Source organism: Narcine bancroftii, chromosome 1, assembly GCF_036971445.1.
Source record: "Narcine bancroftii isolate sNarBan1 chromosome 1, sNarBan1.hap1, whole genome shotgun sequence".
Classification (NCBI taxonomy): Eukaryota; Metazoa; Chordata; class Chondrichthyes; order Torpediniformes; family Narcinidae; genus Narcine; species Narcine bancroftii.
This window is the reverse complement of record NC_091469.1, coordinates 274,026,404-274,051,259: the sequence shown is the minus strand read 5'-3', so window position 1 is coordinate 274,051,259 and position 24,856 is coordinate 274,026,404. Positions and strand designations below refer to the sequence as shown.

At 42.9% G+C, this 24,856-nt stretch overlaps 1 protein-coding gene across 3 annotated transcripts in view; it reads right to left on the bottom strand.

Annotated features, from left to right (window-relative positions):
- Positions 1 to 24,856, bottom strand: part of abtb2b (ankyrin repeat and BTB (POZ) domain containing 2b) — a 217,559-nt gene that overhangs the window by 109,488 nt on the left and 83,215 nt on the right. The gene's annotated exons all lie outside the window — the stretch shown is intronic.

Genomic DNA, 24,856 nt, shown 5'->3' with positions numbered 1-24,856 from the left:
CAGTCAATACACACCGTGGGGCTGCACGGAGCACCATTGGTAAATTTAAGCATAGGACCCCATGGTGACGAGATGACTTTTCTAGTAGATTCTGGGGCAGCCCGGTCTACTAGTATTTTACAATGGCCCGAGGGTGTTAAAACAGAAGGGACAGTGATGATTTCGGGAGTGGGAGGAAGAGATTTTACGGTCCCTATACTAAAGAATGTAAGGATAAAAATGGGAGAAAAGATAGTAACACAGGATATTTTACTAGTTCCCCAAGCTGGAGTTTGCCTGTTGGGATGAGATTTACAGGACCAATTGGCTAGACCAGACCACAGGGATCAGGTATCGGGGTTCAATTTTATGTACTAACAGAGGAGGATCAGGAACTAATAAATCCTGGAGTATGGGCAAAAAGAGGCAATAGAGGAGTGTTAGATGTTCCTCCCCTGCAAGTTACTTTAAAAGACCCTGACCAAGTAATTAGACGAAAACAGTATTCAATTCCTATGGCTGGCCGAAAGGGGCTGCAGCCAGTAATTGACCAATTGGTGAAAGATGGTATACTCGAACCTTGTATGTCACCTTTTAATACCCCAATTTTACCTGTCCAAAAACCAGACGGTACCTATCGATTAGAGCAGGATTTGAGGGAGTTAAACAAAATTATTCTCACCCGTTATCCAGTTGTACCTAACCCCTATACGATAATGGGTAAAATTGATCCCCATAGTAAGTGGTTTAGTGTAATTGACCTCAAAGATGCCTTCTGGACCTGTCCATTGGCAATAGACAGTAGGGACATGTTTGCATTTGAGTGGGAGAATCCTTTTACAGGACAGAAAAATCAATACCGGTGGACAGTCCTTCCCCAGGGTTTTACAGAATCCCCAAATTTGTTTGGCCAAGTTTTAGAACAGGTACTAGATGAGGCCCCTAGGAGAGAGAATTGTCTATTAATACAATATGTTGATGATTTATTAATCACGGGAAAAACGTATGATGTGGTTAAACAATACACTGTTGAATTTCTGAATTTTCTAGGGAATAAGGGTCTTAGAGTGAGCGAATCAAAGTTACAATTTGTTCAATCTGAAGTTAAATACTTAGGTCATCTGGTTAGTCAAGGAATTAGGAAGATAAGTCCAGAGAGAACACACGTTCTGCAGATCCCGCCTCCAAAGAGTGCTCGAGAACTTAGAAAATTCCTTGGTTTAGTGGGATACTGTAGAATTTGGATTGAGAATTATTCTAGCCTGGTCAAATTTCTTTATGATAAACTTGCGACTCTAGGGGGTGAAACTTGTCTGGACGGAGGAGGAGATTAAAGATTTTACCTTGGTGAAACAGTGTCTTATTAGTGCCCCAGTTTTGGCTTTACCCGACCTAAATAAGCCATTTGACCTATATACCAATGCGAAAGACGGTGTGGCCATGGGAGTATTAACGCAAGAGAGGGCAGGCTTTAGACAACCAGTGCCTTTCTGTCAAAAATTTTAGATCCTGTTTGTCGTGGTTGGCCAGAATGTGTGCAAGCAATTGCAGCCACTGCTATTTTAGTCGAGGAAGGACGAAAGATTACGTTTGGTGCCCCGATGATAGTTCATACCCCTCACACAGTCCACACCATTCTCTTACATCATGCCGGAAGGTGGCTTACTGATTCTAGAATTTTAAAGTATGAAGCGATTCTCATGGATAGGGATGATTTGACACTGATTATGAACAAAGAACAGAATCCAGCCGCCTTCTTGGTTTCTCCAGATTCTGATACTGTCCCCAATGATTTAGAGCAAGTATGTTTAGAAGTGATAGATTTACAGACAAAAATTAGAGACGATTTCAGTGATGAACCTTTACGGGAGGGTGAAAGATGGTTTATTGATGGATCTTCCCGCTGCATTCTCGGCATTCGGTATAGCGGATATAGTGTAGTGGATGGGAATAAAGGAGTTGTGATTGAAGCTGGTCATCTTCCCGGTCATTGGTCGGCACAATCCTGTGAATTATATGCCCTCTCTAGAGCTCTCCAGGCTTTAGAGGGAAAGGTGGGCACAATCTATACCGACTCAAAGTATGCTTTTGGTGTAGTGCACACCTTTGGAAAGATTTGGAAAGAGCGGGGAATGATAACTGGGAAAGGACAAAAGTTGATCCATGAAAACTTAATTGTTCAATCCTTAGATGCTCTTATGTTACCTGAGGAGATAGCTGTAGTCCATGTACGGGGCCATCAAATTATTGACAGTCCTGAAGCACAGGGGAACAGACAGGCAGATGAAGCTGCCAAACAGGCTGCACTCACAGAAAAAAGACATGCTGCTGTTACTCCCCACCCAACATGAGGTTCAAAAGACTCCCATCTTTTCACGGGAAGAAGAGGTTTATATGAAAGACCAGGGAATGCGTCAAACTGCCGATGGGTTGCGGTGGACGGCAGAGGGATGCCAAGTACTGAATAAAGCCTTGGCTCATCAGATTATTGATCAGCTCCACCAGCAGACACATTGGGGAACACAGGCACTTGTTGATGCTTTTGTACGGTCCTTTAATTGCTCGGGAATATACACCATAGCCAAGCAAAGTACTCGGGGGTGCCCAATCTGTCAGCAAGTGAATAAGAAAGTCATGTGCCAGGTAATGCCTGGCGGTCGCGATATAGCTGTACGCCCGTTTCAACGACTACAGATTGACTTCGCAGAATTACCTAAAATAGGGGTTTATAAATACTTCCCGGTGATGGTGGATCATTTTACTCGATGGGTTGAGGCTTTCCCGACCCCTAATGATCGTGCTAGCACTGTTATCCGGATATTACTAGAGTCTGAAATTCCGCGTTATGGCATTATTCAAACCATTGACTCAGATCGAGGTACACATTTTACCTCTCAGGTACTCCAGGGTGTGTGTAAAATCCTGGGAATAGATTGGCAGTTACATACCCCATGGCACCCCATGGCACCCCCAGAGTTCAGGCCGTGTTGAATGGATGAATCAGACCCTGAAAAATCAACTCACTCGACTTCATGAGGAAACTGGCCTCTCCTGGATTAAATGCTTACCCTTAGTTTTAATTAGGACTCGCACAGCTCCTCGTGAGGACCTTGCTGTCTCACCATATGAAATAATGTTTGGTCTTCCTTACATGGGATCCCACACTGATACCCCTATCCCTGAGGCTAATGACCAGTACATATCTAAATATTTACAGGGACTTTCTACTTCTCTGTATGACTTAAGACAGAAGGGTTTATTAGCTCAAAACCCACCCCTGGACTATCCTATTCATTCTGTTAAACCTGGTGATTGGGTATATGTAAAAGCGTGGCAAGACCATAAACTAAAACCAATATGGGACGGCCCTTATTGTGTACTTCTGATTACAGACACTGCAGTGCGGACAAAAGAAATGGGGTGGACTCACATACAACGCATTAAACAAGCTAATCCACGAACTAAAGACGTTGATAATATACCCTCCACCTGGCGTGCAGTCTCGCATCCTTCTGGTCTGAAAGTTACGCTACGCCGGGAAAAAGTGCTGTAATGTTATTTTTATTATTTGCTGTATTGTTTTTCTGCTGGTTCCCAATTTTTGGGAAACCACCCAATTGTACACAATGTATTAAGTCCTCCTGGAATAGGGGCAGCAGAGGTGATAATTACTTTGAGGAATGGACAAGTTTACCTTTAGAATGCAGACAGGGCACAGGTATAGAGTGTATTCATAGTGGGGTACCTTATTTAGTATGGTTTAATTTAGGATCCCAACATGGACCAGGGAAACAGAACAGACCTAGGGGAGTGGATTGGGTTGGTGTCCCGGCCTCTACAGATAATAAAGAGATGAGTGCTAAAAATATGGTACAAAGAAGATGGTGGGAAAATGATAGGCAGAACATTAGTCAGGGCTCTACCTGGAGTAGGGATGAAGGGGGTATATGTGCTAATGCTCGCAGACAAGCTGCTACTCACAGGTTAGCTAACAATAAACACTCCCCCCCCCCAACTTGACATCTTGTAAATCATCCTTTGGGTTACGAATACATTTGGAAGGCTAAAGGCAATCACTATAAGGGGGATTCGAGTTGTAAATGGCTCAAGCTGCTCCAGAATACCACAGCTGTTTGGCATTTAAACCGTTTACTCAGACTCCAGGCAGTTTTGGAGATTATCACCAAACAGACAGCGATGGCCTTGGATTTATTGGCTGAAGAACAACGACAGATACGAGCTACACCTTATCAAAACCGCCTGGCTCTCGATTGCTTGTTGGCTGCTGAGGGCGGCGTTTGTGGAAGATCGATTGATGACAACGGTCACAATGGTCAGGCGGTTGAACTTTTTACTGGTGACTGGAGGTGGATACACACAGCCCTTATAGCAGTTGGACTCGTTACTTTAGCCATCATGATACTTCCCTGCCTAATGACTTGTGTGCAGTGTTTAATTTAACGGACCCTTCGTCAGATCACTACAAACCAAAGGATGTATGTTTCCCAAACTCCGTCTGATGATGCTGAGATTGCAGTTCGTTTGCTGACTCGCTGGGAAAAAGACCAAGTTTCCAGGAGAATTTACTAAGCGTAGCTAAAGAAAAAGTGTGGATTGTGAGAGATAATAGAATAGTAAAGTTAGTATGGAATGAAATAAAGAATAATAGACTAGAAGACTAGAGGAAGTTAAGTAAGTGCTGAGTAGGGATGAATTCCGATAAGAGTGTGAGGAAGGGTTACACTATAATAGAATTTATAGTGATAGAAAGAATTAGCAAGTTTCTGCATTTAAGAATTAGTAAGTCCTGGGGGGTTGAGATGTGTGAATAAGGACAAAGGCAGATTCATGAATAAGGACAATGACATGATAGGACCCAGACAGGATACCCCATGGTCTTTCAAGTTTACAGAAAATGCATGTAGCCAGACAGAATTACCAAATGCCAAACCAATCCAGGAGGCAGAAGAATGTTAAAGAGGCGGGGGGGGGGGGGGGGGGGGGAGGGTACCTCTGCACTGAAATGAACTGTATAAAAGTTGGGTGAGCCCCAGCATGTGTGTGTATTCCCAGGGTAAGGGGAAGCACCCAACTTTGCACTGTTGTACAATAAAGGTTCTTTGTTCTCAATTTTTGTCTCGAGCGAAATCTGTGAAGGTACTTGTTTCTCACATAGTTAATTGAACAGGGCTTGTACATATCTGGCATGCACATGCACGCTGGCTGGTAACTCGATTTGCTGGGTGGCTAATGCCAAGCTGTAATTGAATCACTGCTGTAATAATGCATACATCACAAAAAAAAACTAGCTGCAATTGGCTAATGACAGCATCTGAGGTAAATTGATAAACTAAATTTCAGCTCAATTCCACCACAAAGCTTTGTGTATAATTGTCGCGAGTTAAATTCTTCCTCAAATAAAGGGCAAAAGTTTTTAAAAAAGCTCACCCCAGTCCCCCATACTTACACTTAAAATTAAAATTAACAAATTGGAACTTGTTTATATGGCCCCAACTGCCAAAATACTCCGTTACTCTGTATCTACACTTCCCTGCAGTGATTAACGAACATTATCCAGTGTGGAAACAATGGTCAACTTTTCATATGTGCCCTGGAGTCACAGTCCAGCAACACCACTGCGAGCCTGGATCAGAGCAAAATCTAACCCGGAACTCAGCATCTTCCCAGCTGGCATGGCTGTTACCCCTTGTTGGCCCTAAGTGAGTATTGAACATCTGTTTACATTCTTAAGCCACTTTACTTTCCCATCAAAATACAGAGTCAGAGAGATTTCATTTTCTTTGCATCCTCAAAGGTAAGATCAATACCCTTAACACACTAAATCACAAAATGAGTCTGATAACTCATAAACTGAACAACCATCAGCAAGTGAGGTTTCTTTACAAGTACCCATACCTGATTAACCCTTTCAAGTCCTCATGACAATAGCCATAAAGTTAATTCATGAGAAAATTTCAGACATAGCAGTGAGAAGGCTAATTTGTTATGAAATTGGTTCTTGAATATTATCAGGACACGACCAGCCAGAGGGGATTGGGATGGATGGGTGCACGAACCAGTGGTAGTCAACGCGCTGAGGTGCAAGGTCCCAACTTTTAGCAGTTTCGTCAATGACCTGCTTTCCATCAGATGGTCAAAAGTGGAGGATTTGGCTGATAATTGCACAATGTTCAACTCCATTTGCAATTCCTCAGCAAATGAAGTCAGCCACAAAACCCAAACGACATTCAAACATGGGCTGGTGTTTAGCCAATGGCATTTGCAGGATACAAGTGCGGGGCAATGACCATCTCCATTACCTAACCATGATGTTCCTGTGGGGGGGGGGGGGTAGTAACCAGGATGAGCTGCACAAATACTACAGCTGCAAGAGCAAGTGAGAGAATGGGTATCCTGTGGCAAGTAACTTACCTGATATTCCAAAGGTTTTTGACATCCACAAGGCACACGATAGAATACTCTTAATATTCTTACATTTGGGCTCAGTTCTGACGACAGTCAAGATGATTAACAGCATTTAGGACAATGCACTGTACTTTTCTGGAATGCCATCTGCTCTTGATAGTCACCCCCTCTAGCAAAAGTGTATGACATCTACAAAAGTCACTGCAATTACTCATCTGGCTACACTGACAGCACTTCCTAAATCCATGACCTCCAGCATCAAGAAGAGAAAGGACAGCAGGAACCTGGGAGCACCACCTGCAGGTTCCCCCTCCAAGTTACAACATCCTCCTTCAGGGTTTACACCGGTGTAAAGGGCCGCAGCAATTCATGGTGTCTCACTACCACCTTCGCAAAGATGGCAATAGGCCAGCAATAGCCACAGCCACAAAAATCTAAAAACAGAGTGTGGCTCGTCAAAAATTGTCAACCCAGGTTTCAAATTTCATCCTCGTCATCCAGCAGTCACAAGATTATGGCATTGCGAGTGCTCCAGGCAAGGAAGGAATGAATAAGGGGTCATAGCAGCATGGGCAGAGTTGGGAGATGTAGACAGCCCTTGTGATGGGTAGGTCAGGAACTCTTATACGGCTCATCAAATTTGGTTCAGCCCCGAGAGTAGACATAACCAAGGTGAATGCCACATACTGGGCAATGGATAAGCAGCTTCTGCATGATCTGCATAATTACTCTTTTGGTCTTCAAATTAATCATAATCTACCAGATCAGCAATGATCTTTTTGAATAGCAAAGCGTGATCTCAGGACTGAATGTCTACTTTTGTTCCCCTTTCTCATGGTTTGTCATTGAACAGGATTGGATTCACAAGATAAAAGGAACAGAAATAGGCCATTTGGCCCATCGAGCCTGCTCCACCACGAGCTAAACCATTTTCCCATCTAATTCCAATTTTCAGCCTTTTTTTGCATATCCCTTGGTACCCTGTCTAGTTCGATATCAATCAATCTCCTCCTTAAACTCCCCAATGATCAGGCCTCCACAGCTGTATGTGTCAATGGATTGCATAAATCCACGACCCTCTGGCTAAAGAAATTTCTCCTCATCTGTTTTAAATGGGTATCCTCTAATTCTAAGACTGTGCCCTCTTGTCCTGGATTCACCCACCAAGGGAAACATCTGATTCACATCTACTCTGTCCAATCCTTCCAGCATTCAAAATGTTTCTATGAGATCCCCTCTCATTCTCCTGTACTCCAATGAAGACAGTCCAATAGCCAATAAACGATCCTCATATGTTAGCCCTTGCATTCTAGGAATGGTCATCATAAATCTCTGAACTCTCTCCAACATCAGAATATCCCTTCTAAGATAAGGGGCCCAAACCTGCACACAGTTCTCCAAATAAGGTCTCACCAATGCCCCATGGAGCCTCATTAATACCTCCCTACTCTTGTATACAGTCTTCCTCTTGAAATGAATGCAAACATAGCATTCGCTTTCCTTACTGCCAATCCAACCTGATGGTTAACCGTTAGGGTATCCTGCATGAGGAACCCCAAGTCCCTATGCACTTCCGAATTTTGAATTTTCTCCCCATCTAAATAATAATCTGCCCCTTTATTTTTTTCTTCCAAAATGTACAACCATATATTTCTCAACATTGTATCTCATCAGATATTTTTTTGTCCAAGTCTCCATGCAACTTTTTGGTTTCTTCATCACTTCCTGCTCCTCCTGTCTTCTGGTCATCTGCAAACTTCGCCACAAAACCATTTAATCCATAACCTAAATCATCAATATACATTGTAAAAAGATGTAAAAGGATGTTATGACGAAAGATTATTTACATCAAATATGTAACATTTCTGGGACAAAAAAAATACAAAGGCTGTTTTCAAGTCTCCCAGGAGCTTTTCTGTACAAGTGAATATTTTCCCACAAGGAAATAGAAGATAAACAAGATTCACAAGCAGCTTTAAATATTATAACATGACCAAGAAGCTGCAATTTTCACAGATTTAGAACTGCGGAGAGGAAAAGATGCAGCTGGAACTCTGAGAATGTTGGAAAGAGCACAGTCAATCAGTACCTGAAATAAGAACAATTAGTTGCAAGAGCTAATTCACAGACCAAAACAGGTTCTGGTAATTGCTGAACTAGACCATCATCCCTCCTTTCTCTTAGATATGCTAATTGGCCCATTGCACACTTCCAACTTTTTTGTGGCTTGACTTCAGTTTTTGAATGATGTCGATTTATAATGTCCCCCATCTGCAATGAGACTTGCCCCCACAGCAACAGGGCAATATAGTTATAAAGTTCCTGCTGTTCTCAGCAAGTCAGACCACCTTCCCTGCTGGTATTTGTTGACATGTGATTGCATGAGGGCTGCCAGAAGGATTGGAATTGTGCCATATTGCAATTCCTGTTCCCAGTGATGAACATGTGGCCTGGAGAGGATGGATACTATGTGCAATGATCAAACTATGAAATTACATTTTACAGGCTTGCCGACTATGTTTGAGACTTGCTTGGTCACTTCCTATGAGATTAATGATATGCCTTTGACTGCATAGGAATAAGCTGATCTCAAACAACTGCAACACATTAATTTTAAAACCTCTCAATGGTATCTCTTTCTTGCCACTTACAAACCAACAATTTCTTTCTCTTTGAGGTCAAGAGTAACTCTTATTATGTTTCTCCCGGGGCAGGACACCTCACCTCCTTTTTAGTATGAGCGTTGACTTGCAAATGGCATCAGGCATTATTATCATGTGTCAGTAACTGCTTTACTCTTCATCCTGATTTGAGCATCATTCCAAAATTCCTGCTTTGTAGTGTCACTGGATACCTCCACAAAAGAAGTTTGTTGTGCAGTGAATCTCCTTTCAAAAATCAGTGTTAAAATTCTGGTCCTAACAGGTTTGACTTCCATTTCAGCCAAATTTACAGAAAAATAATGGAAACTAGAAACGGAAAGATCCATAAGAGCTCTGCAGGAACACTGTGCCAATTTACAGGCCATGGCTCAAATGGATTTGGCTGTTTGCACGCATGAAAGGTAACAGTGTATGATAACAAGAAAAATCAAAATGTAGACTAAAGCCAGGCAATTGTTCCTGTCTTAGCAACTTGTTCACAATGCCAACAAACTGGCCCCCTGGGAAAATCTCTCAACCAACTTGAGAACAAAAGCTCAATTCATTCACATTGAGCACAGTGTGTAAGCAGCGCTTCTCCCATCACATTCCTCCTGTTTTACATGTTTTGCCTCTCTTTCAGGTCAAACGTAATGCTTGTTATCGTGCCTTTCAGCCTCAATACCGTGGCTCATTAAATGTGGGACACCATGCAGCCCTTTGCTGTCCTGCACTTAAAAATTACCACTGTGCTTTCAACATATTGTAAACAAAGTAATACATTTATAAGTCATTTAAATCATTTTCAAGTCCATCTTAAATCATATCTTTAGGTTGTTATACCATTCATTCTGGTTTTATGCTGAAACAATTCAAAAAGCAGAAGGGGTTGGGTGAAATTCAATGAGGACCAGCACAGATACTTCGCCCTTCTCTGTGAAGCTGGTTTGTTGAATGCGACAGCTGGCAGGCGGGCTGAGCAGTTCAGTGCATCTTATTAACTATGCACAGGACTGCTCCTGTTGGCTGAACACAGGCTGCAGTAGCTGCAGAGCTGGATTAAATATTGCGGAGGCCTCGACGATGTGCAGGACCCTCCACCCCAGCCACTAAAATTACTTCAATCCATTCTAAACTAAACATGCGTCACATTGAAGGAGGACTCCCCTGGTAGGGTTCACACTTCATTAATAATGCAGCTAGTCAGATCACAATTTGGCTCCATGCCACCTCTTCTGTGGGCACTGTGGATGCTGAATTGGTTCAGTAAGATGCCCAAGGTGACTGAACACATTTGTGTGAATGGCACCGGATGCCATATTCATTAATGTGTAGCTCCCACCCTCTGGAATTGCATGGAGGAAGCAGATTAATTAGTGTGGAATGCTGATTTAATCCCAGATCTGCAATTTGAAGTCAATGTCTGCTAATACACCTGAATACACATTAAAGAACAAGTATCCCCATTCCTCACCACTTAAAGGAATTACACACTTTTTTCTAAACTGGAAGCAATTTGTTTTTGATGGCTGTTGCTGTGATCGTTTCGCGGTGCTTGGTGATTTCTTGCATATTTTAAAGTTACAATCTACTGGAGAATAGATTTCTGGGCTGACGGTAGAGAACAATTGAGTACGGGGATTCACAGTCTCAATTTGCATGGTGACAATGTTTACAAGCTGAGCTTCCAGACACCAATAGTCTTCTGCATGGACAGAAATGGTTGGCAAGACTCTGCATCATTAGCGAGTCTGCCGATGTGCCAATGGAATTGATTCCACATCCAATCAAGAATGGGGGGTGGGTCCTCAAATTCAATGCAAGTCACTGCACCAATGCTGTTGGGCCCCTCTATGCTCCCTCACATTATTCACCGCTTCCTGAACTGGACGTACACCTAACATTTTGTACAGACTTTATGCAAAATGTCACCCTAGAGCTGCAGTATCACAATGGAGCGAAACACGAAAGTCTGCGGACATTGCGATTGTTGTCAAAACACAAGAAATGCTGGAGGAACTCAGTCATTCTCGCAGAGCCCATAGGAGGTGAGAATTGAGTTCCCCAGTTTCTACCATCTTCTTCCCCTGTCTCTCTTCCCTCTTCTTCCCCTGTCTCTCTTCCTTCTTCTTCCCCTGTCTCTCTTCCCTCTTCTTCCCCTGTCTCTCTTCCCTCATCTTCCCCTGTCTCTCTTCCCTCTTCTTCCCCTGTCTCTCTTCCCTCATCTTCCCCTGTCTCTCTTCCCTCTTCTTCCCCTGTCTCTCTTCCCTCTTCTTCCCCTGTCTCTCTTCCCTCTTCTTCCCCTTCTCTGTTCCCTCTTCTTCCTCCTCTCTCTTCCCTCTTCTTCTCCCTCTCTCTTCCCTCTTCTCCCTCTCTCTTCCCTCTTCTTCCCCCTCTCTCTTCCCTCTTCTTCCTCCTCTCTCTTGCCTCTTCTTCCCCCTCTCTCTTCACTCTTCTTCCCCCTCTCTCTTCCCTCTTCTTCCCCCTCTCTCTTCCCTCTTCTTCCCCCTCTCTCTTCCCTCTTCTTCCCTCTCTCTTTCCTGTCTCCTTCCCCCTCTCTCTTCCCTGTCTCCTTCCCCTTCTCTCTTCCCTGTCTCCTTCCCCCTCTCTCTTCCCTCTTCTTCCCCGTCTCCTTCCCCCTCTCTCTTCCCTATTCTTCCCCCGTCTCCATCCCCCTCTCTCTTCCCTCTTCTTCCCTGACTCCTTTCCCCTCTCTCTTCCCCCTTCTCCTTTCCCCCGTCTCCTTTCCCCTCTCTCTTCCCTCTTCTTCCCCCCTCCCATCTCCTTTCCCCTCTCTCTTCCATTTGTCTCTTTTCACCTTTCCTCTTATCATATCCAATTAACACCTTTTGTCTATTTGTCTGCACTCCTCCCCCTCCCATTCTCCCACTTTCTTTCCCCAGTTTTTAATTCTGTGGGGTTTTTTTACTTTGAAGGGCTCAGGCCAGAAGCATGGGTAATACATCTTTACATCCTATGGACGCTGTGAGACCTACTGAGTTTCTCCAGCATTTCTGTGTTTCGACTGCATTACCTTGCCACTTCGAAGTCAAGATAGATGATGGTTCTTGGGTATTGAAAATGCCACAAGATTCTGGAATTTGTGGGAAAGACATACAAAGTTTTTTAAAAAAGTGCAGCTTCCATTCCCGGCCGCTGCGAATGAAAGAGAACGAAGTCGGAAGGAAAAGATGCGGATAACTATCAGTTTCTCCCTCTCTGAAGCCACACTATAGAGTATAGCTTCTACAACAGCAGCACCCAAATGATGAGCATGGCTTCCACGTGGCGAAGATCACATAACCCAGATGGTTGCTGCTTTGACAGAGTACACATCAGCTTACCTTGAAAGTGAGGGGGAAATGTTCACAACTGTCAGTCTGCCCATCATTGTCAAATTGCTGGCAGCTGGTGTCGTTTGTGAGACCTGTGACATTGGATGGCAAACACGCAAGTGAGGGTCAGTGTGGAATGTTAGGGCTGAGTTCTGATGAATGGAGGCTGTGATTGGACAAGTGAGGGAGGTGTGGTGCATTGACAAACTAGTGGTGGAATGGGTATTAACTGACCATGTTTTGGGTCACTGACCTTTTTGTAACAGTATTGACCTTGTCCTACATACAATGCCAGACCCATAGAACTGCAGCAATTCTTGAATAAATAATTGGATGGAGTAGTGGCCGGACGGTGAACACCAGCCCTCTCCAGAAAAGTCGGGAAAAACAAAGGAAAACACAAAGGCACAGAAATAAAAGTTACAGAAAAGTGAGTATAAAGGTGGAAAGAAGATGGCGACAAAAAAAGAAAAATCGAAAGCAACGGTAAGAAGAGAGGAAGAGAAGACAAAGGAAGAAAAAGGTGAAGGCCTTACCTGTCCGAAGAGGCCCGCTGCGGAGAGAGAAACCCGCTCCCTCAGGTCGGTAAATAATGGACTACAAAAATGGCTCGCAGAGCCGAGTAAAAGTGCGCGATGCGAATGAAAAAAAACACACCGACGGGAGGGGGGACCAGCTGGGGAGTCGATCTCCACAGCCGGCAATGACAGCTACTGAACACCTGCAGCAAGAAGAGACCACAGAAGACAATAGAAACAAGAAAGAAGAGGAGGAAAGGGCACCAAAGAAACAACAGATGGTCAACCCAGAGGAAGAAGAAGAGGAAGAGGAAGAGTACAGGTAAATAGAAGAAGAAAAGAAAGGCAAGGTAAAGGATATACTTGCTCTTATTAAAGGATACATGGAGTCATTTAAAGAATGGCAAACACAGGAATTTAAGGATTTAAGAAAAAGAATAAACAACACAGAAGAGAAAATAAATAAAATGGAGATGACCTTAACAGAAATGGGAAAGAAAATGGACAAGATGGAAGAGCGGGCAGTAGCAGCAGAAATGGAGGTAGAAGACTTAAAAAAGAAATTGGAGAAATCTAATAAAAAAACTAAAGAGACACAAGAACTACTAGCTCAAAAAATAGATACAATGGAAAACCATAACAGAAGAAATAACATAAAGATAGTGGGCCTTAAGGAAGATGAAGAAGGCAAGAATATGAGGGAGTTTATAAAAGAGTGGATCCCTAAGACCCTAGGATGTCCAGAACTACAGCAAGAAATGGAAATAGAAAGGGCACATAGAGTATTGGCCTCTAAACCACAACCACAACAAAAACCAAGATCTATTGTAGTAAAATTCCTAAGATATACTACAAGTGAAAAGGTACTGGAGAAGACAATGGAAAAAGTAAGAGAGGGCAACAAACCACTGGAGTATAAAGGGCAAAAAATCTTCATTTATCCAGATATAAGTTTTGAACACCTAAAGAAGAGAAAAGAGTTCAATACAGCAAAGGCGATTTTATGGAAGAAAGGGTATAAATTTATACTAAAGCATCCAGCGGTATTGAAAATATTTATTCCAGGACAACAAAACAGACTATTCTCGGATCCAGAAGAAGCACGAAAATTTGCAGAACAATTACAAAAATAGACTGAGGGAGGAAGACAGGTAATGAGAGTAAAAATGATCACGATTGATATGTATGTGGGTAAAGACAAAAATAGACTGAGGGATGAAGACGGGTAATGAGAGTAAAAATGATCACGATTGATATGTATGCGGGTAAAGAGGTATAAGAGTGAATAGAGACAATGAGCATACATGAATGTATCTGTACTTAGAGGAAAATATAGATAGTATAGACAAGAATTAATAAGGGAAGGTAATGGAATAGAGAGAATAGGAGGGAATTAAAAGAGTGACCTTTGTGACATATGAAAAGTGAAATCTTTTCTGGGGGAGGCGGGGTGGGGCAGTTGACGCTTGCGAGTGGATTCGCAAATCCAAATGGAGAGGGGAGATGTGGTTGTCCGACAAGGGATAAAGGACAACTCAGGAGGTGAAGGGGAGATTGGGGATAAATAAGATAGAAATAGGAGAATAAGGAAAATGTTGGATGTTGTAGAAATGTTGTCTTATAAAGAGTTGAAAATAAGAAAACAGAAATGGAAAAGGAGGAAAGGTAATGATGGAAAAACGGAAAGAGAAGATAAACAAAATATAAAAGGGCTACGCTGAACTATATGTCTTTAAATATTAATGGAATACATAACCAAATTAAAAAGGAAGAAACTACTAAATTTAAATGAATAAATGTATTCCATTAGAAAAAATAACATATAGGTTAAGAAATAATATTGAAATATTCGAACAAGTATAGGAGCCTTACATTAAATACAATAGCGAAAACCTACCGGGGACAAACATTACCTAAGTTGATGGAAGGAGAAGGAAAGAAAAGAATGGACTCAGTAGAATTTCTGGTGTAATTTTGTTGAATGACAACATTGTCTGACTGGCTTAATGCAACCTAGATTGTATACCTAAAATGGATGAGAGGGGGGGGTGGGAGGGTGGCTTGGGAGGAGGGGGGGGGGGGGAGAAAAAGTCACTGTATATGTGTGAAAAAGAAATAGTGTATATCATAGCTAATGTGATTTATGGTGTGAAAAATAAAAAAATTTAAAAAAAAAGAACTGCAGCAATTCTTAACTGTGTTCAGCCAAATTCACTCAATTTAAGAGGAATTACTAATGAGCAATAAATTACAAGCTTGCCAACAACTCCTACATAATGCAAATAAATTAAAAATTTGCCCAGATGTTGATTTGGAACACCCAGGTTGGTTTTCTGAGCCACATGGCTCAGAGCCATATTATGTTCGATTCCACTTCGCAAGGATGGCAGTTAGTGTAGCAGTTAGCGTAACGCTTTTACAGTGCCAGCGATCGGGACTGGGGTTCGAATCCCACACTGTCTCTAAAGGAGCAGGTACATTTTCCACGTATCTGCATGGGTTTCCTCCAGTTTCTCTGGTTTTCTCCTACAGTTCGAAACATCCCAGTGTTGTAGGTCTATTGGGTATAATTGGACAGCACAGGCTTGTGGGCCAAAAGGGCTTGTTACCATTCTGTTTGTCTGTTATTTTATAAATCTCGGGAATATCCTGCACATTTTTATTGCACGTAATTTCATATCCTTTTAGACTGATCTTGATGGGTATTCAATGAATTTTAAGCAAATATAAAAACTAAGCTTTCAACACACAAGGTGGTATTACAAGGGTCATAAAGGTCGAGACAATTAAGTTTGGTGCCAATAAGCTTACTGTATATATCCATGTAATAGTCATTCCATGTAAATGTAGATCACCCCCGCCTCCATTTTTTGTCTCAAAAATCTGGTATTTTCCATACGTCATGTGTAATGTCAACCCCCCCTATTTTTGGCCCCAGCTGCCCCACCCATTGGAGCTCCTGACCCCCGGCCGCGAACTCTCACCTAGGCCCCGACCGGCCACCAACCTGAGCTCCTGACGCCCCGAACGTGGACTTACCACCTGGTCCTGGCCACCTGACCATTCGAGCTCCTGACTCCTCAAGCGATGCAGGTACTTAGCACGGTTAAAAACAGTATATGTGTAATAGCCAACCCCACAAATTTTACCCTAAAAATGGGTCCACAGAAAAAAAACTGTCTGGCAGATTTTATATATTTTTTCTAAATTAAAATGCAACATAGTGGAGACAAGGAAAGGAATGGGGTCTGTTAAGAAACGGATTCTACAATCTTTTCAGTGGTACCTTTCTTTAAAATTAGAGAGAGGATACAGATACGATTCGAGTTCACCCTAGACATGTTCGACTGATCAAGCTGACATCCTCGCTGCTCTCCCTCACTGAGAGTTTCAGTTTTAGGAACAGCATGCAACACATAACAGGACCTGTGAATGCATAGAAAACATTGAATACGTTCAAATATTCTGAGCTTTTTAACAGTCTTTACCATTTGTTTGTTCAAGATGAAATTGCCTTCCAGTAATTTTTTGGCAAGGTCATTATTTAATACCAATTCTAAATATCCCCTAATACTAATTCCCAGTATTCCTTAACACTAATCCCCAATATCCCTTGAGAACCTTGAAAAGTTATCTTTTGAACTGCTCTAGTCTTTCTGGTGAAGGCATCCCTACAATGGTCTATGATTTAGACCTAGCCATGAAGGACTGCTTACATTTCGGCAAGTCAGGATGGCTTGCAATGCAGACAGGTTCTTGCCAGTGATACTCTTTCCATGCCTTCTTTGTCCTTGATGATAGGGGTTGCAGGTTTTGAGCCGGGGGGGGGGGGGGGGGCGGTGGGGGAGATACTGTCAGAGTCTGCAGATAACTGCAGTGTTTTGTAAATGGTGCCAGACTATAGGCATCCAACATTGATGGAAGAGGAAACAAACATTTATAATGGCTGATGGGGTACCAATCAAAGAAACTGTTTTGTCCTGCTTCTTGTAACTGGCTGGCTGCAAACTCCTCCACGCACATGGGTTGTATCCCATAATGACTTTTACTATGTGGATAATGGCAAGGCCTTGGGAATGAGTGAGTGACTCATGTGCCTCAGGGAACCCTGCCTCTGACTTGCTTTTGCAGCCAAGGCCTTTATGAAGGTGGTCACTAAAGTTTCAGGTCAATGGTCACTCCCAGGATGTAGATGGAAGGGGAGTCTGTAAAAGGCAATACCACAGAGCAAGTTAGATTCTCTTGTCAGAGATGGCCACCGCCTGTCCAGTTTTCAGTGTACATGTTACCCGCCACAGTCTTGAACTGCAAGAAGTGTTGAACACTGTAATCATTGACAAATGGAAAGGCCATTGATGAAGTAGCTGAAGATGTCCGAGTCTAGCACACAGCCCCAAGGAACTCTTGCAGTAATGACCTAGGACTGGGATAATTGACCATTGATAACCACAAACAACTTTTTAAAAAAAAACTTGGCTGAATCTACTAACAACAACATCTCAATGTCATCAAGACCAAGGAGATGATTATAGACTTTAGGAAATGGCCAATGGGGAAATCAGAGGTGGACATGAACAAATTTAAATTTCTGGGAGTGACTGTCTCAGAGGACTTTTACTGGACCCATCATACCAAAGTTATTGTGTAGAAAGCACGTCAGTACCTCTACTTCCTCAGAAGTATGTCATTGGAAACCTTGGCAAAATCTATAGATGAGTAGATTGAAGTATGCTGACTGGCTTCATCACTGCCTGGTACAGGGGGAATACCTCTGAGCGGAAAGCCCTACAAAAGGTAGTTGGCACAGTCCTGTACATCACAGACAAAAATCCCTCCACCATTGAGAACATTGACATGGAACACTGCCATTGGAGAGCAGCAACAATCATCAGGGATCCACTCCAGCCAGGACATGATCTGTTCATGCTGCTACTATCAGGAAAGAGGCATCAGTGCCATAGGACTCTACCACCAGGTTCAGGAACAGTTGCTATCCCTCATCGACCAGACTCCTAAACAACAGACTCAGAGATTCATTTAAGCACCCTTACTTTGCACATTATTTATTTCTTCTGTCTTTTCAATTTGTTTACATTTCTCTCTGTATACATATGTCATCTCAAGCCCAGTTTACAGCTACCGACAAGTAAAAATTCTACAGGAATTTCCTGCAGGAACAGAAATGTCATGTATACATGTTGACAACAAGCTACAAGGTATTGTTCATTTGTTTACTGACCTCCACTTTTAGATGCCACACTCTATCCAATGGAGGCTCCTCGTCACTGTTACCCTCACCTACAATCTGAAATTCAGTTCTATGGTCCATGTTTGGACTCCAACTATGACGAGGTGTGAGCCAAGTCATCTTGTCCACAGCCAAACTGGGCATCAGTGAACTGATGAGTGCCACTGAACAGCACTTTCATCAATACCTTCCACCATTCCAGTGGCAATAGAGAGTGGACTGATTGGGTGGAACTAAGTGGATTGGATTTGTAACAGGAGTACTTTACGCTCAGATGATTCATCGTTGAAGGTTGTGCTCCAGTTCATATTTGGGCTAAATTGCATGGATGGATTAAAGATGACTGGGTCATCAAACAGGTTTAAATAAATGCCATAAACCCTGACAAAAGAGACATGACTGTTGGGGCAGCAAAGTGAATCATACACCAAAATATCAAATTAATGGAGAAATATGAGAAAAAAAGAAGAAATTATGCTCCATTTTACAGTCAGAAGATTTAACAAATATGTGTTTATTTTACGTAGAACTTTTTTCCATTTTCCCAACTTTCCAGCCGTGGCCATTCGCACAGGAACAACCAAAACTTCAAATAGCTAAACCACGAGTTTGGACAAAATACCTACCTGGTGTGGTATTTGAGGAGGCTGGATGCCCTATTCATTGACCCATTGTTCACGGATCACGTGCAGCTCAGCTGAGGGTTAGGGTTAGGCGATTTGTGAAAATAACTAGGGGTCGAGGAGGCAAAATGTTGGAATGGGAATGAGTTCTTGGGAATAATTTCCTGGAACGCAGAGGCTGTGTGAGGAATTTAGTGGGGCATTCCTAGGCATATTCTGCATGGGAGAGACCAGGGATCGGAGAGGTGTTGTGGGAAAAAGGCTTTGTGCTCGTTTGTAGAGAATCACAGATGCTACATACTGCCAGCTCCCCACCATGACTACCAGCCCCCCCACATCTCCATCGGGCACACAAAACTCAAAACGGTCAACCAGTTTACCTATCTCGGCTGCACCATTTCATCAGATGCAAGGATCGACAATGAGATAGACAACAGACTCGCCAAGGCAAATAGCGCCTTTGGAAGACTACACAAAAGAGTCTGGAAAAACAACCAACTGAAAAACCTCACAAAGATAAGCGTATACAGAGCCGTTGTCATACCCACACTCCTGTTCGGCTCCGAATCATGGGTCCTCTACCGGCACCACCTACGGCTCCTAGAATGCTTCCACCAGCGTTGTCTCTGCTCCATCCTCAACATCCATCGGAGCGCTTTCATCCCTAACGTCGAAGTACTCGAGATGGCAGAGGTCGGCAGCATCGAGTCCACGCTGCTGAAGATCCAGCTGTGCTGGATGGGTCACGTCTCCAGAATGGAGGACCATCGCCTTCCCAAGATCGTGTTATATGGCGAACTCTCCACTGGCCACCGTGACAGAGGTGCACCAAAGAAAAGGTACAAGGACTGCCTAAAGAAATCTCTTGGTGCCTGCCACATTGACCACCGCCAGTGGGCTGATCTCGCCTCAAACCGTGCATCTTGGCGCCTCACAGATTGGCGGGCAGCAACCTCCTTTGAAGAAGACCGCAGAGCCCACCTCAGTGACAAAAGGCAAAGGAGGAAAAACCCAACACCCAACCCCAACCAACCAATTTTCCCCTGCAGCCGCTGCACCCGTGTCTGCCTGTCCCGCGTCGGACTTGTCAGCCACAAACGAGCCTGCAGCTGACGTGGACTTTTACCCCCCCTCCATAAATCTTCGTCCACGAAGCCAAGCCAAAGAAAGACATACTGCAGCAATGATGCACTATCAGTGCTGGAGTAAACAGGTTCAATCATGCTGGATTGGGCCTGCGTCCTGGAATCAGTGCCCTCGAGTCCACTACCCCTTCATTTACCTGGGCTGGATATGGCGAGCACATCTCATTGGCATTTTCCACCCTGGAATCCATTACTGTGGTCTGGGAGGATGCAAGTTTCATAAGGAGGAATCCTGCCCCAAAACACTCCCAGCTGTCAGCAAAAATTGGTTGATGTCCTACTTTGTCCACTGCTTTATAAATAAAGGCATTAAACTAAAAGTAATATATAAAGTGAAAACATATAACATGCCTTTCTCTTTGGTTCCTATTCCCAGATTGATGATTAGGCTGACATCCCTGCCCTGAGGAGCTCCTTTTGGTGAGTCATCCTGAGGCTTAGTTGATTTGCTTCCAATGTTTAAAAACTACCTTTAGGCTAGAGGTAATTCCTGCTGGTGAAACGATTTTTGCCTGAGGACCTGTTGAATTCCGTTTCTTGGAACTCTGAGGCCACATTAGGTCAAAGCCACTTTGATTGCAGGGATATTAACTTTCACAGCATCTCCAGAATTTAGGTGTTTTGACTGTGTTAAGCGAGGTTTTAAATTGCTTGTGGAAAATAATTTTTCTGCCAAAGCCTCTCAAGGAAATCCAATTCTGGGATGATGAACTTGTTTTGAATCCATCCTTTCTCAGCAATGTGACAGTGTGAAGATGGGGTCCTTTATGTGAAGATGGAAATTTTAACCCTTTGGACTCCGGCCATTTTATAATGCCAGTGAGATATGCTCACCATTGTATCATACTCCAGACTGGGTCCATGGATAAACCTCTGCAGTATGAACAAGCTGATGGTTGGCTGTGAAACCAGTCCCAGAAACCCGGGACAGAATATATTCAGTATGTCACTGAAGACTCTCAAAAATGTCTACAGGCGCACCCATGGAGAGCATTCTGTTGATTGCACCACTATTTGGTACAGAGGTGTCAATGTTCAGGACAAGAAAAAAACCTGCAGAGGGTTGTTAACTCGGCCATCGACATCACGGGCACCAGACTTCACTCCAACAAGGATGTCGACAAGAGGATGTCTTTAAGAAAGTAGCCTCTATCCTTAAAGACCCCCATCACCCAGGCCATGCCCTCTTTACTCTGGAACCACCAGGAAAGAGGTCCAGGAAACTGAAGATGAGCACTGTCGGACTCTGGCTTTACCTTACTCTTAATTTAGTCTATGTGTGGTCTGAGTCCAGCGTGTTCTTTGAATGAAGTGATAGGAGAAGGTATTCGGTTCAACAGTCAGTTTATTACACAGCACAAGAATAAAACTTAACAGAGCTCTGGGTCAGTCGCTAGTTTATAGGTCACCTGCACAATGAGCTATTCCCCAAGACTGACCCCTATTGTCCAGTTGGCTCAGTTTATATAGATCAACCTTATCATACAGAACAAAAGTTGGCTTCCTTTGCTAGATCTTTTTGCATAAGGGTTATCACAAGTCATCTCCTGTTTTGCAGATATCTGGGGTGTAGCACTCCCATCTTAATCCTCCAAGCCAGACTATCCTGTTGATTGGATCAGAAATTAATTCATCCCCAGATATTTCTAATCACCATTCTGTCCCTGTCTGGCCAATTTCTGCTGTTCTCTTTAACACCTCCTCATGCCTTAATCTTCCTCCTAGACTGGTTTTCCATTCCCTTTGTTTCTTACAGGATACTCTTTGTTCTGGTCTGACCTGTGTCTCCTGTGCTACTCACCACTTCCTTCAGTTTGAGCATTCCTCCTAAATCGTTTTATGAATTTCCTCTCCCTGTATTTGGGAGCAGAGAATTTTGCTCAGCCAACTTTGCTCCATGCTGTGATTACCACTTCATCACATTCCTCTTTTTCCCTGAACCATGCAGTAAATATAAAATTATTAATTAATCATTTCTTTCATAATGTTTTCACCCCTAGATTCCAACAGCACTCAGCAGTACAAGGACAGCTTCTTCCTCTGCCATCAGATTCCTGAATGATCCATGAACCAGACTCTGCCTTACTTTGATTTTTGCGCGCAATTTTTATTTATTTTTATGTGGTTTACATAAATGTTTGCACTGTGAAGCCGCCGCAAAACAAATTTTATAACTTGTTCATGACAATACATTCTGATTCTAATTCTGTTGGTAGTCCCTGAAAATCGGGACATGGAGTCCAAAGGGTTAATACAGTAAAACCCCTGGTATCTGGCCCCCATGGGGATAGAAAGGCGCTGGATAAGTGAATTTTCCTGTTGCTCGAGATTGTGTTGTGTGATTGATGAACTAACGGCAAGGTGTAACAATTTTAAACATTCGTATTTTTGACCTATTTTCTTCCCGCAATTTTTCTGTCGGTTGCTTGAATTCCGGAGAACAGGGGTTTTACTGTATCAAGATTCCTCTCACCAATACATCTACAGCTGACAAGGTCAAGTACATTCTCCCCTTGAATTTGTCCTCTTGTAATTTGTCACAGGTCCAGACTAGCAGTCATGTTTCCCATCTTGAAACCATTCTGAACTCTTGCTTGTCAAAGTACTTCGTTCAAGCCTTTATTCCAATAGTGTTCAACGTGGAGGAGTATTGATTCATCATCTTGTGAATGGTTGCTGTGTGTGCGTCTGTCATGTCCAGAGTTAAAATAATTGACCTCCTACAACCTCAGCCATCTTCCTTTGTGTGAGCCGATTTCAACCACTGGAGTGCTGACCCTTTGATGCCCAGTGATTTCAGCTTTTACAGATGCCTTGATACCATACTTTGTCAATCACCAAAACATCTACTTGTCAACGTCAAGTGGTCCTGATAAAACTCAAAGTGAGCATTGCTGAGTAGGTCATGTACTGATGAAAGCCTGGATTCAGAGTGGATTCATGGGTTGTGGAGAATTGTATTCTGCTTTTAGTGATTGAGATATACCTGGCCAATTCTTCACTGTTTCAGAAAGGTGCCAGGGTTAGAGCTGAAGACTGGCTTCTGTGATGTATGCAACCGTTAACGAGTGAACAAAAGGGCACTATTTTCCAAATGCAATCAGAGTCATTGTCAAGAGTTCTTCAGCCCAAGTTGGCCAAGCTGTCCAACCTAGTCCCATTTGCCCATATCCCTTTAAATCTTACCTTTCCATGTACCCGTCCAAGTCATTTGAATGTTACAATTGTCTCTGCTTCTACTACTTCCTCTAGTAGCTCGCTTCATGTCTACACCACACTCAGTGTGAAGAAAGTGCCTCATGATCCTTTTAAATCCTTCCCTTCTCACCTTAAATCTATACCCCCTAGTCTCAAATTAGGTTCAGCTTTATCACTTATGTTTTTATATTGGAGACAGAATAAAATGTGAAGAATTCAGTTAATTGCATTGTTTTGTTTCTACCTTCATTAATCAAGATCTCCCTGATCCTCCAATCCATTTAATCATTGAAGCTGCATTTTCTTTCATATTTTCCTTCATCAAACTCTTACTGCCTTCTCCTGATGTCCACATTATCCTGATTGTAAAGTGTTACATCTCCCAATTTGGTGTCAATGCATATTTAAGTACACTTATTTTATTCATGTACAAGGACTAAGAGCAGTACTAATACACACTTGTGTAAATATCACTAATTATCTTCTTCTACAAATTCCCTTTTACTTTCAACTTATCATTCCAAAAAATGAGTGAAGACAAGTTGAGACAAAATTTTAAAAACATTGGGCTCAGTGGCAAAATGGACCTTTGTTTGCCTAATGAATCTGTGAAGCCTGTCCTTCGTGGGTTTTTGCTTATAGTGTAAAGTTGATACTTATTGGATGGAGAAATGCAATACCATTGTGGATAATCTCAAGTGGAGCCATGCTCAAACCCGTGCAGAACAAGAAAGCCCAATCTGCCTGTTTTCTGTAACATGGGGAGATTCCTCTTTAATTGATCTCATATTGGCTCAGATTAATTTCATCCAACATCAACATGAACAATTTGTTTGAACGTGCTTAATGAGAGGCATCATTTATAAAATGATAAATTTAGCATGGCACCTGGCTGCAAATTCCTCATGGCCATAGCTTAACACTTTTAAAAGTTAACATATTTTTATTTCTTTCACAGATTTTTAAAAAGGATATTACAGTAAAGCCCCTGGTATCCGGCACTTATGGGGATTAGTAGGTGCCAGAGGGTGTATTTTCTGGTTGCTTGATTCGCAAACTAATGGCGAGGGATGCCAATTTTAAACCTCCACATTTTTTTCCTATTTATTTTCCTCAGTTTTTTTTTTGCTGGTGACTTGAGGCTGCCAGTTGCATGAATTCTGTATAACAGGGGTTTTTCTAGTTCTTTTCACACCGCAGACGAGAAAAGCAGAACCTCCAGGGCTTTTCACACCGTGGTCCAAATTCCTGGTAATTTGTCCTCCATGGCAATTTAGGGGGGGTCCAGCCCCCAGTGATGACGCGTTACGCATTCACAGAAGCAAGAGGCTACTCTAACCAGAGTTTTCAGCCTTTATGTTGCTTCCCATTGTTCATTCAAACCAACCTTCACTGATAAATTAAATGGATACGGGGTTTTTATTTCTTCATCAATTGAATGTATGTCTTTAAAGCTTTTCTTTACCCAGTTCTTCAATTGGCGTTGAATGAGATTCAGACTTGGTGAGGTGGTCTGAGCATTTAATGAGATCCCCGCCCCCCCCCCCCCCCACCCCCAACTGGCTGTCCATTGCCCCCGCCCCTGGCTGACCGTCTCTGGGAAATGCAGCTGCTTCAGGAATTATGAGTAATGAGGACCATCATTGATCCCTCATTGAGCTGCCGTTGCGAGACGCTGGAGCGGCCCTGAAGCGGTCCACGGTTGTCAGGATTTCTGTGGTATGATTCTTTATTTTAATCAC